Here is an 8,890-nt window from a genome sequence, read left to right as displayed (position 1 = left end):
AATTCTTTAGAACACTGCAAATGGTATGACATTCAAATTGGTTGCTTATTAATGTATTGCATTGAAACAATTTTGACAGTCCAAATTTGTTTCAAAATTTTCTTTGGCGATTTTTATGCCCCATTTATGGGCATTATGTTTTCTGGTCTGTGCGTCCGTTCGTCCGTCCGTTCGTCCGTCCGTCCGTTCGTTCGTTCGTCCGTCTGTCCCGCTTCAGGTTAAAGTTTTTGGTCGAGGTAGTTTTTGATGAAGTTGAAGTCTAATCAACTTGAAACTTAGTACATATGTTCTGTATGATATGATCTTTCTAATTTTAATTCCAAATTAGAGATTTAACCCCATTTTCACGGTCCACTGAACATAGAAAATGATAGTGCGGATGGGGCATCCGTGTACTGGGGACACATTCTTGTTTTTCATATTATTTACTTTATTTCTCTGGGTTTTTTTTGTACTTCATAATATTATTTTCACAATTATATTTAATCGCTTTTTTTTCTTAATCTGTCTCGGATTCGAATTTCACGTCTTATGTCATTATTGACCAGTGTTTGTCATTATGTCGTACAGTTACTATTTTAGTAGGAATGCATTTTTTAGCTATTTTCAAAAATTCTAATGTAAAACATTCACACATCTCATTAGTCACTGTGGTTTTTTGTTTTCGGGAAGCATTATTCAAGTTTATTTCGTCTAATTTTTCAGCAAATTTGGATTTATCAGCCCCATCGTATAGCCATATTTCTCTTTTAAAAGATTTAAAGTCGGACATTGGACATTCGAGAAATGCAATAGGTGCATCATGATCACTAATTGCGGATGGAGTTTTTAGAACATTTGAAAAGGAACATGACATAGAGTCACTATTAATAATCGGATCTAGCAGAGTGCTACTATGGTCCGTTACTCTAGCAGGTAATTCAATAACGTTGGTTAAATTGAACAAATTTAATGTGTCAATCAGTTTGTTTTTATGCGTACTAGGTAAGTCTAAGTTCTGAACATATATACCTGTTTTATGGAATTGCACAAATCTTAATCCCTCCGACCAGTGTGTGTTATTGTTTTCGTGTGTCCAAGAAATCATCATACTCTTTATGTCAGCGTTTGCTCTTTCGACAGACCCCTGACTTTAAGGGTGACGTGGTCTACCATGCACTAATTTATGCTCTGGCCAAAGGAGTTTAAGTTCTGAAATTACATAAGCCGTAAATTCCCTTCCATTATCACTTTGCAGTATAGGTGGAGCTCCCAAAAGCAGAAAAATATCAGCGAGTTGGTAAGCCACTTCAGCAGCTCTTTTAGTCTTTAAAGGGCACAGTACACTGATTTCGGTTAAGTGGTACTGGTAGTGCATGATCCACTTGTATTCTCCATCTGGACATGACTGATATTCAACAAGGTCTACTTGACAACAGGAATTAAAGTATGTAGAAGTGATAGGACGAACAACTAATTTTGTTGTGTTAGTACGACTTTTCTTCAAAATACACTGTTCACACATCTGAATGAAAGTTCTGATAATTTCTCTGCTGATATTGGCAAATTGTTTTTATAACTCCTTATATGTCTTGTGGATGCCTCCATGGCCAACTCCAGAATGTGCTGTTCTAATCAACGGATAAAGTTCATCTACTGTACAATAGTAAAAAATTTCGTCACCTTTGCGAATGAGTTTTTCAATGCCTGCTACACTCAAAACATCATATTGCCTAAAGAAATATCTTTGAAGAGCAGTCTTTTTGGAACTATACGTATAAATATTGAATGATTAGAAGATTTATTGTTTATTTAATTATTTTATCATGAAATTTCTTTTCTATACTGTTTTCCATCTTAACACTTTAGTTTTGACTACTTAAGGTAGCACAATACCAAGATTTTTTTACTTCCAATCATTAACCTTTGAAATGCTGTAACTTTCTTATGAATGCATAGAAAATAATAAAAGAGGTATATATAGATAGATAAAAGATTAATCTTTTAAATGAATGCAATATTTTTATTATGCAATCATTATGTAATCAATTATTATGTAATTAGTGGCAAAATCTGGGTAAGTTCACTTGAATGAAGTTAGCTCTATCATCTCTTTAACCATACAGAAAATTTTAACGAAATCTTGATCAACACATTTTGGGCTTCAAAAGGGTGTCTCAGATTGTCTCTATGGTATTCCATTCTCTCATAAATCTCTAATAAGTGTAAACATCCTAACCATATAAAAGAAGATAAATGTTTAATTAGGTATGAAATTTGTTCTATACATTCTATCTGAAATCTGAGACAACCTTTTGTAGATAATGGCCATAGGAACAACATATAATAAAATCAACCCTCTAGGGATACCTATGCAGAAGCTAATTTCATTTGAAAGTGGAAATTTGGTGAAAAATATTTTAGACACAGTTAAAATTATAATTGGTTACATAATTGTTGCATAGTACTAACATTACATTTTTCGAAAGAGTAATCTGTTAGCTATCCAAAACTACCACTTTTATAAATTTGCAAGTTTTATTAATAAAGTTACAGCATTTTAAAACTTGGGAGTTGGAATTATAAAATCTTTGTATTGTGCTACCTTAAAATGAACAGTTTTGTTCATATTCTTGATATAGAAAATGTACTCACATATTGAAAGTTTATACCTTTAGGCAAAGTAATGAATTGTATGTTTAAAAGGAAACCATTTGTTGTTAACTTCATATAGGCCCAGGTAAAATAATGATTTGTACAAGTTATTATCTTTTTCTCCAAAAAATTTGTACAGGTAATTACTTGTACAATTATATTTATACAAATAATAACCTGTATGATGACATCATACAAGTAATTACTTGTATGAAAATGTTGTATAGTAATAACCTGTACAAAATAATAACATGTACACGACATATATATAACATTATATGTGCAAATATATAAATATTCGCGAATCTTGACTAATACGATTATCCCACTGTCCAAAATATATGAAAACGGAATGAAAAACAAAATCACGGAAATCGATATGTACTATGTTAATGGCAGATAGGTAATGGTTTCTGTTTGATTTCCCCCTACTTTTTATGAATCGGGACGATTGAGAGCTTGACTTACTGTAAAGATAACTGTCTATAATTGAAGAATATGTTACTCTGTATATTTATTTTGGTTATAATTGTCGTGTAATTGTTGTTTTGAATAAGCAACATTTTATTTTACTCATGTGAATAATATCATTTGTTTAATGTACTAGTCATCCGTCTCACGATCTCGTATAAATATCCAGTAGGGGAAATTCCTGCCCATGAATAGATTAGATTAAACCTCATTCTTCTAATGATATGACTATGTATGTACACGTTTTTCATTAAGGTGTCAGCGCACCAATTAAAAAGTCCCAATCTGTTCAACCAATTTGGCAAGTCTCACAGCATTCTAAATATTTTACCTTTAAGTCTAACTTCATAGAAAGTACTCTGACACAAAATAGTGCTTTTGATGTCATTGTTTACTTAAAGGGGCACTAGCTACGAGAAAAAGAAAAATCTAAAGTTTAATTTTTTTCTGTTCAATCAATAATGAAAGTGAAATAGTGAAATAACAATTCGCTTTTTGCAGTCAAAAAGGTTCAATTTTGTCAAATTACGCTAAGAAACATTAATAATTAGTAATTCACTTGCAAGTGAATGAGTCGACCTCTTTAAATCCGTATTCATGTGAACTTCAATTTAACCCCTAGCTAGAGATTGACAACGCATGCATTGTACGTGTACTGGTTATTTAAAGAAAAAGAAGGTCAACAATGAAGGTGAAACTACGGTTAATCATTTGATTACTAATTCGATGCACATAAAATCATTCTTATACGGTTAAAATCAATGAGAAACATCTATTTTTAATCTATAAAATAAAATCAAACAGACCTATAAAAATCAAATTGCACGTGTTGGTTTAATCTATTCATATCTTTATTTATGTTTACATCGCTTATATGGTCATCTGAGGTCAAATCGCTAGGTAATTAGATGGCGGGTGGACTAAAATACACACGAAACGAACCTATTTATTATCTACCCCATGCTCTGTAAACTGTTTATTTTAGACTTTTGATAGTTTGGATAAATGTTTTATTTTGTTATAAATCAAATATAAGAATTTGAGTCAAATCGGTGACCATGAATTTGACAGCTAGTGCCCCTTTAAACTAACCAACAAATTGACAAAAATAAAACATTTTGTGAAAGAAATATTTTCAGACTATTTTGAGCTAACATTTACATGTCTATGAGTTTGCATTCAACATTGAAGATTAATGGCTCGATAGTATACTAACTTAAGTTAAATGCACTATTTTTTGTCCGAGTAGGCCTACTTTCACATGCGTTCTAAATTGGAGGGAGTAATTGATGGTCTGACACCTAAACGTCGGTCAAGTTTCAGGATAAGCTAATTTTACAATACGGATGGTTTGAATTTGGTAATGTCTCTTACTAATCCGTGTTTAAGTTATGCCATACACTTGATATATGCTTATAGGAGTAACACGACGGGTGTCAAATGTGGAGCAGAATCTGCTTCCTATTTTGGAGATCATCTCGGGTTTTGTTTTTTTTTTTGTGTTACCTAGTCATGAGTTTTCTGTGTTGTGTTTTGTATACTGCGGTTTGTCTTTATGTTTTTTTGTTTTTCTAATTTGTTTTTGCGTTTTATTTTCGACTAATAAGATATACGAAGATGTAGTATGAATGTCAATGAGACAACTCTCAATCAAAGTCACAATTTGTAAAAGTTGACGCTTATAGGTCTTTCACACGTCGCAGATTTAAGGAACCATATACGACTATGTCTGTCCTGTTGGAAGAAGACGTTTGGAAATTGGACATTCACAGGACATTTCTAGATTCAAAAGTAACGAATACAATTGTTTAATGAACAGCATTAACCAAAACAATGAGATACATCAATTCATTTCTGTTTTTCTGAATATGGCATACATCAACACGTCCTTATCGTGGAATTTAATGATACCTGTCAGTCAAATATGTTCAACTTATTAGAACTACTAGAAACTAAAGAAACTACAGACACGGCTTCATCTGCCTCATTTTTAGACTCGTATACCTCGAATTTGACATAAGCGGTCCCCTCGGTACCAAAATATATCACAAACGAGACGATTTTGATTTTGAAATTATCAATAGCCCCACCTTAGTAGCAATATAACATATGGGATATACATTCCTAATTCATTCGGTATTCCTGAACTTTCAGCTGCTACTCAGACTTTGTTAAACATCATATGTGCCTGAGTAGAAAGTTGATGAACTAGAAGTTTGTCAAAGAACTCGTCCTTAAAAAAAACAAAGTTCAAACAATACAGGCATGCCACCAAAATCTACTAAAACACGTGGGCGTGGTTGTAGGGGTTGGTGTAGAGGCAGAAGTAGCAAAGTAACAAATCCTGATCAAGCATTGATGTCGGACCGACCTATCCAACCTAAATTACAACCTATTGCTGGTCCATAAAGCTCAAATGACAATATTTTAGTGAACGATAGCAGAGATGACACAGATGTGTATATAGATATAGCAAGATGTGGTTTGAGTGCCAATGAGACAACTCTCCATCCAATACTAGTGTAAAAAACATTTAAAAGGGAAAACCAACAGTCTAATCTATATAAAAACAAGAAGCATGGTTGAGCCGTTAGAACAAATGGATAATTACAATTAGACAAAAAAATATAGGGAGCTTTTTTATATATTTTATGTGAAAATGACAATAAGAATGGTGTGGTCATAGTGTGAACGTAGTCAAGTCGTAAGAAGAGCGTGACGAGGACGACAAGAGCGTGCTGGAATCGTACTATGTTCTTGAACAGCGTGGTATAGTCGGAGTGGAAGCGTAGTTGGGTCGCAGTGAAAACATGATGGTCGTAGTGAGGTCGTGATAACGTCACTGTGAGATCGTAGCGCAAACTCTCCGAATAGGTTTTCGCTTTAGCTACGCTCTCGCTACGATTGTAGAGCGACCGTTGCGATCTTAGTGCGCTCTCACTACGCTTCTACTGCGACCTGATTTCGCCACGATCGCACCACGATTGTTTTGAACATGTTCGCGATCTTGAAGATCTCACCACGACCGTGATACGTCCTTACTGCGATCTACACGATCGCACTACGATCATCAAAATGTGCATTTTTTTTCACAGATCGTAGTGTGATCGTGGCTTAAGCCCCAGTCCCACTAGACCACGATCGCACCACGCTCATCGCGATCTAAATTAAATTCAGATCGTGGTGAGGACGCGGTATGAGCGGCATGAAAATGTAAATTTTCGTTGCTTTCACGATGCTACTACGTCCTCATTACGCTTCTACAACGATCCCGCTACGATTATAACACGTTCTCACCGCGCTTATTCTGCGACCTTACTACGCTTATCAAGATCTTTCTACGCTCATCACGTTCTCACTACGACCATACCACGAGTTATCCGATTGCAACACGATCTTACCACGCTTCTACTGCGATTATAGCACGTTCTTACCACGATTACTTCATATAAAAATACTAGGACGTTACGCGCGACGTTCAAACCGCGATCTTACTACGCCCTCAGCAATAACGTCAACATCATGTTCCATATCAATACGGTATCATTCCTTCAGTTCTATTTCTAATTAATACGTAGATTTCTCGACAAAAATACAATCAAGCCACCAAAATCTACTAGAACAGGTGGGCGTGGTGTTAGGGTTGATTTAAGGCAAATGGAGCTCTGATAGTAACGAATCTTGATCAAGTAGAGATGTCGGACCGACCAATCCGACCTAAATTACAACCTGTTGCTGGTCCATAAAGCTGAAATGACGATATTTTAGTGAACGATAGCAGATATGAAACAGATGTGTCAATAGATATAGGAAGATGTGGTATGAGTGCCAATGAGACAACTCTCAATCCAAGTAACAATTTTTAAAAGTAACAATTATAGGCCAAGATACGGCCTTCAACACGGAGCCTTGGCTTTCATCGAACCGCAAGATATAAAAGGCCCCAAAAATTACCAGTGTAAAACCATTCAAACGGGAAAATCAACGGTCTAATCTATATGAAAACAAGAAGCATGGTTGAGCCGTTAGAGAAAATTGACAAGTCCCAATTACATACAGACAAACAAAACCTGGAGAGAATTAATATATTTTATGGGAAAATGACAATGAGAATAATGGTCGTAATATGAACGTAGTCAGGTCGTGAGAAGAGCGTGATGAGGACGGCAAGGGCGTGCTAGAATCGTACTATGGTCGTGAACAGCGTGGTATAGTCGTAGTGGAAGCGTAGTTTGGTCGCGGTGAGAACGTGATGATCGTAGTGAGGTCGTAATAACGTCGCAATGAGATCGTAGCGCAGTTTCTCCGGATAGAATCACGCTTTCGCTACGCTCTCACTACGATGGTACAGCGACCTTTGCGATCTTACTACGATCTTAGTGCGCTCTCACTACGCTTCTACTACGACCTGATTTGGCCACGACCGCACCACGATTGTTTTGAACATGTTCAAAGTTGGCCACGCTCTTCACGATCTTGAAGACCTCACCACGACCGTGATACGACCTTACTGCGATCTACACGATCGTACTACGATCATCAAAATTTGCATTTTTTTCACAGATCGTAGTGCGATCGTGGCCTAGTGGGACTGCGGTATTAGGTGGTTGCTATTGATATTGTCAAAATTAAAATCGTCTCGTTTGCCATATATTCTGGTACTGCGATGACTGGGTATGTCACATTCGAGGTATAAGTTTAAACATGAGGCGGTGGAAGTACTGTCTGTTGTTTCTTTAATATTCCGTATCAACTTAGCAAATAATAATCGATGGTCTTGAAAAATTATAGATTATAGATATGACGTTGTTTATCATCTTAATAACATGTTATAGTATTCTTTTATTTGTCTTGGTAAAGTATTACTTTTACTGTTTAGTCTATAGGTTCGGTAATTAATAAATGTCCATTTGACTTGGCTCCGTTCTTGGACATCCCGTTATCGTTCTATGATATTTTTTTGTATTGTCTTTAGTTTGTAAAAATTTTTATGCGACTGCCATACAAGAGGGTGAAGTGTTTAACCTCTAAAAAACAGGTTTAACCCACCATTTCCTTTATGGAAAATTCAAAACAGAAACTAACCAAATGGCAAAATCAAAAGCTCAAACACATCAAACGAATGGATAACAGTCACATCAAATTCCATTATATTGACAACGTTGTTTGAACAAAACAAACGGACACAATAGGTAAAAAAGCCAAAATAGGGTTTCAACAGTCATCATTGTGTTATAATCTTTATCACTATATAAAAAAAGTAAAAAAGAATTAAAAAAAAGGCATATAGAGAAAGCACATAAGAAAAATAAAAGACCGAAATATAAATGTTACCATAGCACAATGTCGCGATATATAAGTACCGAGCAACGTCATATGGATATCACCAAAAATAGACTCAACAGTAAAAGTATTATTAAAAAAGACAAATAAAAGAATTTTATAACATGTTTTTAAGATATTAAACAATTTCCGTACCCAGGAACTTTATTTCAAAACCATCGTGTAGTATTTATCAACAAGGTCTTTGTACCTTCCGATGAATTTCTGTAGAAAAAAAGATGAGATGGTGCACAACATGCCCGTGGTTCCTAAACTTTCTACTCAGACGCTGGTGACCTTTTACAAAGCCTGAGTAGCAGCTGCTAGGTCTTAAATATGTATATCCCATATGCAGGTGAAGTTGGTATGTATTGTTAAGGTGGAGGACAATCATAATTTTAAAACTAAAATCGGCTCGTTTATCATATCTGGTACTGAAATGACCGTGAATGTCAAATTCGAA

This window comes from Mytilus edulis, chromosome 5 (genome assembly GCF_963676685.1).
Source record: "Mytilus edulis chromosome 5, xbMytEdul2.2, whole genome shotgun sequence".
Taxonomy (NCBI): domain Eukaryota; kingdom Metazoa; phylum Mollusca; class Bivalvia; order Mytilida; family Mytilidae; genus Mytilus; species Mytilus edulis.
The sequence above is the reverse complement of the archived record's forward strand: the minus strand, read 5'-3'. Positions refer to the sequence as shown.